This window comes from Bombus impatiens, unplaced genomic scaffold (genome assembly GCF_000188095.3).
Source record: "Bombus impatiens unplaced genomic scaffold, BIMP_2.2 scf_0060, whole genome shotgun sequence".
In the NCBI taxonomy this organism is placed as follows: Eukaryota; Metazoa; Arthropoda; class Insecta; order Hymenoptera; family Apidae; genus Bombus; species Bombus impatiens.
The window spans coordinates 891,161-897,160 of NT_176479.1; the positions used below are offsets into that span (position 1 = coordinate 891,161).

Here is a 6,000-nt window from a genome sequence, read left to right on the forward strand (position 1 = left end):
TACTTATTGAGAACTAATTTAGTGTTTATATTAGTTTATACTAGAAAAATCCAGCACCTTGCTAAATTAATTTATAATAACAGCCCAAAAATGTCACAAAAAAATTGCATTATCAAATAAATAAAAGCAATGTCTAAAACACAATAAGTTAACTCAACACTGCACAAAAAAGAAAGATAGGATATTTCTTTCAACCACCTGTAACAGCAACCACAGGGTCGACTAAAAAACCGTTACTTTATTAACGACCTTTTGTTTTTTTATTTTATAGTAGTAGATGTGACTAGTAGATAGATAATACTAAGTTGATGTGATATAAATCATTTCAATTTTTAATAAAACTATGAAGTAAATTGCTTTTAATTCTATTTAGATATTTAAAATATACTTTATACAAAATAAAACAATTTTTTACTTTCAAAATATTACGAATATTAAAAAGATAATCAATCAATAAAAATACTGATTGACTGATTTTTTAATTAAAATTCCTATTAGATCTTTTCAAAATCACGTGTGACCGTATTTTCAAAAGAATATCGATTTAGGGCTAATACTTATGTACACATACAATTATCGACAAATCAGATTTCTACGAAACTAGTAATTTTTAACTTCAATAATTAACGATGTTTTTCACATATCTTCTACTTTGTGACATATTCATAAAATTGTAATAAAACAATTATAATGAAGTAAAAGTGAATTAAATTGTTAAAAAGAGGAAAGAATAATTTTGTTTTATAATCAAAGTAAAAACATAGAAAAGCCCTTGAAAACTCAATTTTCTCGTTAAAGATATAATCGTACAACTTTGAAAATGATAAATTTAAAGTGAGACTTCATCATTGTCAATGTGACAAACTCTGGTAAGGTGAACTTGGAACTTTTCCGATCTTTTAAAGAGAAGTACTTCTTCGTTAATCACTACACGAACATTTGAAATATAAATTCAAGGGTGATTCACCATTCAATGTAGGATACTTCATTAAAATCTTCAATTTTAATAATGACCAAAGTGTGAGAATAATCATTCCAGCCTATGCCTTATATATACTTCCCTAATATCTTCTTCATTTTCTACTTGCTTAATGATGTCCGTCGTTATAATTATTCGAAGCGCAGCACCGTGAGATATAATTATATGTCGAAAGAAATGCGTCGCGTGCATGAAGAACTATTAGGGCTGTTGCCTATAACGCCGAAGATTTTTAGGCGCGGTGAAAAGGTTCGCTGAACTTTAATTTCAAATAGAGGCTAAATCTTTCTCCCTTCGGCTTTTCAATACCTTTCGAGTATCGAGACTATTGTTTCAATGTTTGAATAGATATGAGGATTTTAGCACTTGAAGTATTCACTTTTCTCCTCTTTCATTATCTTTTATTCATCAAAATCATACTAATGTTTAATTATATATCATTGTTTCAATTGTACAACTGAAATATCCAAAGTACTTACATATAATTATAAAATATGTATATTTTTTGTTTATACTTTTTTTTGAAAATACAACTTTTTAATAAAAATTTACTTTAAGATAATTCTTATTTTTTGAAAGTAGCAATAATTGTTTGGAACAAATTTATTACATAAATATGTTTAATTAAAATTTGCATGTTTATCGTATATGTATAGTTGAATCGAATTCCCTATAGGTGAAAGTCGTCGACCCGGAGAATGTACAAAAGCCATCTGGACACGATAGGAACAAGATTCATCTCCGAATGACACGCTATATACTCTTTTCGCTTGGTCGGTAAATGCTAGGATCGGTGTTACCCCGCATACCAAACGGTTTGATATCGACGAACAAAACGCTATGGATCTATAGAAGAAAGTATTCCGAAGATATTGAAATTTTCTCGAGCGTACAAAGATGTATCAACCGTATGGAATTTAAATCCTGTTTCCCACTCGCATTGCATCTTATTCGTCCGAAAATATTTCTCGGTTTTCTTGAGAATGCTGAAATATTGAAACCCACAATACCGTGATTTTTGCAACGGTATTTCAATGATCTCATTCCACACGCTTCATACTTCTTCTTTTACGCAACTTTCATATAAATCGTGAGTATCATTTCTCTGAATAAAATAAAATGTATTTATTATGTTAGTTACACGTTGTAATACAATATATATGTTATTTTACAGTGACTATTCTGTTATTAATACTGATATTATATTATACTATCAAGACATATCGTATAAATTGCAATTGCAAATAACAGCTGATTCTGTTTACAAAAAATTGTAGTTGAATCTGCAAAATACGATGATAAATAAAGTCCAGCGAGTTTCCATATTACTATTAATTATCAATTTTTCAAGCTATCGGTGATCAAAATTAAACACGCGCATATCGAATTCGAATACATTGCATTGCACAGTCTTTTTACGCAGTTTACCGTGGCGCGTATACGCTTCAAACTTTTATCCAACTTTTATATACCGGGTGGTCAAAATTATCCTTCTTCCACTGCAGGTAAAGTAACCAATCATTATACCTCATCATCTTTACACTTAAATTTTATGCTTCAAAATTATGTCAAATGACAATTTGCTACTCAACGCAATTTAAAAAGCGTTGCAAAATTCTCATTGGATATATACATTGAACATATTATTAAATATGAATCGTAAAAGCGAATCAAAAATAAAAGAGAAATAAATAGTATCCCATAACATTCTTTGGAATGCTTTAATATTTTCTAAAGACGGTAATATTTATCTCTCGCGGCGAAAAAGAGATCGAAGAAATGACAAGTATTTCGAAGTCACCGGTTAGATGACGAGGCGAGGGAAGGGCCCTAGCTCTCAAAGAGCGTGGCTCGGCGAGCGAGGCGTTCCGAAAACCTGTAATTACGGACCCGACGTACATCAAGCGGTGCCGCCAGCCGCCAGCCACCAGCCGGCGAGGTCTGTGTCTTCCGTCTCCCTTTTTGCCTTTTTCTCTCCTTCATCGCTTTCCTCGTCTTCCCTCTGCCTTTACCTGCGGCCGTCCCGTTCGTGCCTCTTTCTTTCTTCCTAACCTCTTCATCCTTGTCCGGTACACGTTTGCTCGTTCACTCTTCCGTTTTCTTTTCTCTTTTGTCTTCTCTTTCGTTCTTTCTGTCCACTTTGAGCGGCCTCCCGCTTCGACTCCGACAGCGGTCCACCTTATTTGACCCTTCCCCCCTATACGCGTCCAAAGGACTCTCCGATTCCTCTTTTATTTTACCCTCTTACTTTACTTACTTACTCACTCTCGGTTTCTTTCTGCCTCTCCACCGTTTCTTCATCGTCTCTTTCTTTTTATCCGCCTCTCTTCTCTGCCCTTCTCTTACTTCTCTTCTTTTTCACATCTTAGATTGCTATGTCGGCAATCGCGCGGCTCGCTACTTGGAATTATCCGAAAAACAGAGTACAGCAGGAAGGAAAGAACGAATGGAGAGGGAGAAAGGGAGAAGAGACGATGAGCGACATTTCTCGTCTCTTCTTTCCTCGTTTCTCTTCTTTCTTTGTTTCATTTTCCTCCTCAGCCACGCTTCTTTTTCTTGCCTGCCGTCCCGTCACCTTTGATTTCGTTGCAAGGTTCGTGCACCGAAATTCCACGAATTTTCTCTGGTCCTCCTTGGTACCTTGCGATGCCTTCCGCGACTTTTCGTCGCTCCGTCGGTAACGTTGGTACCAACGCAATACCAACGCAATAAAGATGTAGTATTTCATGCATTCGATCATTTCTCGAGAAAAAGATCTGCCGCGTTTAAAAGGGACAGGCTTTTGAAAGATATTAGCAGAGTTTAATAAGATACCGGCAAATTGAAATGATTGGTTGGAAAAGCAGAAGCGCAAAGAAATCTAAGTACGGCACTGGGCAATCCGAAGCTCCTCAAACGAGAAAAGCACACACGGCGCCCATTCAGCTAACCCTTTCAGGCTCTCTCTCGTTCCTTCTCGGTACCTGTAAGTTTTCTACCAACCCACCCAGTCATCCTCCTCATGCGTCACCTTCTTCCTCCTTCTTCCACCTTCGGGTTTCTCTAGCTATGTGCTTCGACCTCGGGTAAAAATCTCTTTTACGCGCTCAACCGAGGAACTCTGTCTCAGACGACTCTATGCTTTTCTTACGACCACCATTTAAATTTCCACATGGCTTTACAGAGTATAATTCGAATTTTTTATCTTTCTCGACATTTTCGTTCGTCCTTCCTCCGGTCGACCTTCGTTCTTTCCATGCAGCAGTTACAAAACTTTCGTTAACACGGTCGCGAACAGATTTCTCCCACCATTCCGATGAAATTTTATGAAAACATTTCGGAAAAGAGAGAATTCGAAAAATAGAATGAATTAAGAACGTATCGGGAAAGGTTTATGTATTTTACTCGACTGTGAGAAAATGTACGATATCTGATGCTCTACGAATTATGTTCTACTTTTTCTTTTTTCCATCATACTAGTATTATTAGAGTACAAAATATGTACAATTAAAATTAAAATGTAATATAATTAATGCTTATATTGGCAAAATTACCAAAAGATTAATTTATTAAATTAAGCTGACCAAAGGATTGTGTAATTCAAAAATTTTGACTTTTAATTTCTAATATCTATAACACTAATTACAATTGACAATAAAAATCCAGTTAGTTCTATGGATAGCACTTAATACCGAAGAATTGTGATCAAAAGTGAAAAAAAGACAAAGGAACGTGAAATGCAGCTTGTAATTTTTACTTTCAAAAATCATTAGCAAAATTTTTGTTATAGATAACAAGTGAGGTAGAGTACGTTGAGCGGAGTGCCTACGTTGCCACTCTAGACCCTCACGTTGATTCGTTAGCTTTTTGCCTCCACGAGCTAAGGGAAACCAGAAATTAATTTGGGAGCTCGTCATTACGACTAAATAAAACGTCCGTTAGAAGTACTAGCGTTTCAGAAATCATGTAACCTGTCTCGAACAAGATTAAGAATCAATCATGTTCAGGAAACACGCAAAGAGATTCGCGAGTTTTATGCTTATTTGCAAGTTTTTTGGCGGGTGACATTTTGCTTTCGTTTCTTTAAACTAAACCACTTTCGCTATTTAAGCGACTCAAATTACCGCGAGACTTTCATAAAACGAGTAGAAATAAAAATTCATGTAAAATAAAGATTCACATAAAATAAATTCAATATGAGTATATAATTTCATTTCCAAGTAAGCTTTCCCATCTATCAATCTATGAAATTCATGCCCCAGACACGTGGAAATCGAATGTCAATAGGATCGGTACGTCAGGGTTGCTCAGTAATCAACATCCAGTAAAGAAGCGGGATCTCTTTATCAACAGAATCTAGAGGCATGTCTCGACAATAACTCGGAAAGGTGCATTAATTTCAATTCCTATCTCATACCGACGCACATTGACTCCCTTTAAGACTAAGATTAGAAAAAAATCATTCATGCAACCTAACCTTAAATCATGCAAAGTTTCAAGAGCAGACCGTAGATACGACACATTGTAATGTCCAACGTGTATATGACTTCTCAGAAGTGTTAGACACTGTGTATGTCTTATTACTGAGTATCTAGTCCAATTATGGATTGACAATTAAATAATGAAAGTACTGTTATCAATATTGGGACGGCAATGATCCCAATCAGTCAACGTTTCAAGAGCAGATCGTAGGACATATGATACTGTCCAATGTATATATGACTTTCCAGAAGTGTTAGGCATTGTATATCTTAGTATCGAGTATGTATACGATTATGGATTATCAATTAAATAATGAAAGCAATGTTATCAATGTTGAAACGGAAATGATCCCGATCAGGCCATAAACACGGCTTCTAAAGTCTTTTGAAGTACCGACAAGGATTTGTTGGTGAAAGACCGAGCGGAAACGGTCAAAGGCGTGTCACCGTTATCGCCAGATGACTTTATGTAGTGGTATTATGCCTCGCGAGCTGCGAATCTTTCAAAGAAACTTCTAAGGGACCGCTCGGCCGGCAGCTACACCGACCGTCGGTCGTCGA

General features: G+C 35.7%; 1 protein-coding gene across 5 annotated transcripts in view; it reads right to left on the minus strand.

Annotated features, from left to right (window-relative positions):
• LOC100745962 (axin) overlaps positions 1-6,000 on the minus strand; it is a 30,886-nt gene that overhangs the window by 7,920 nt on the left and 16,966 nt on the right. The window lies entirely within an intron of this gene.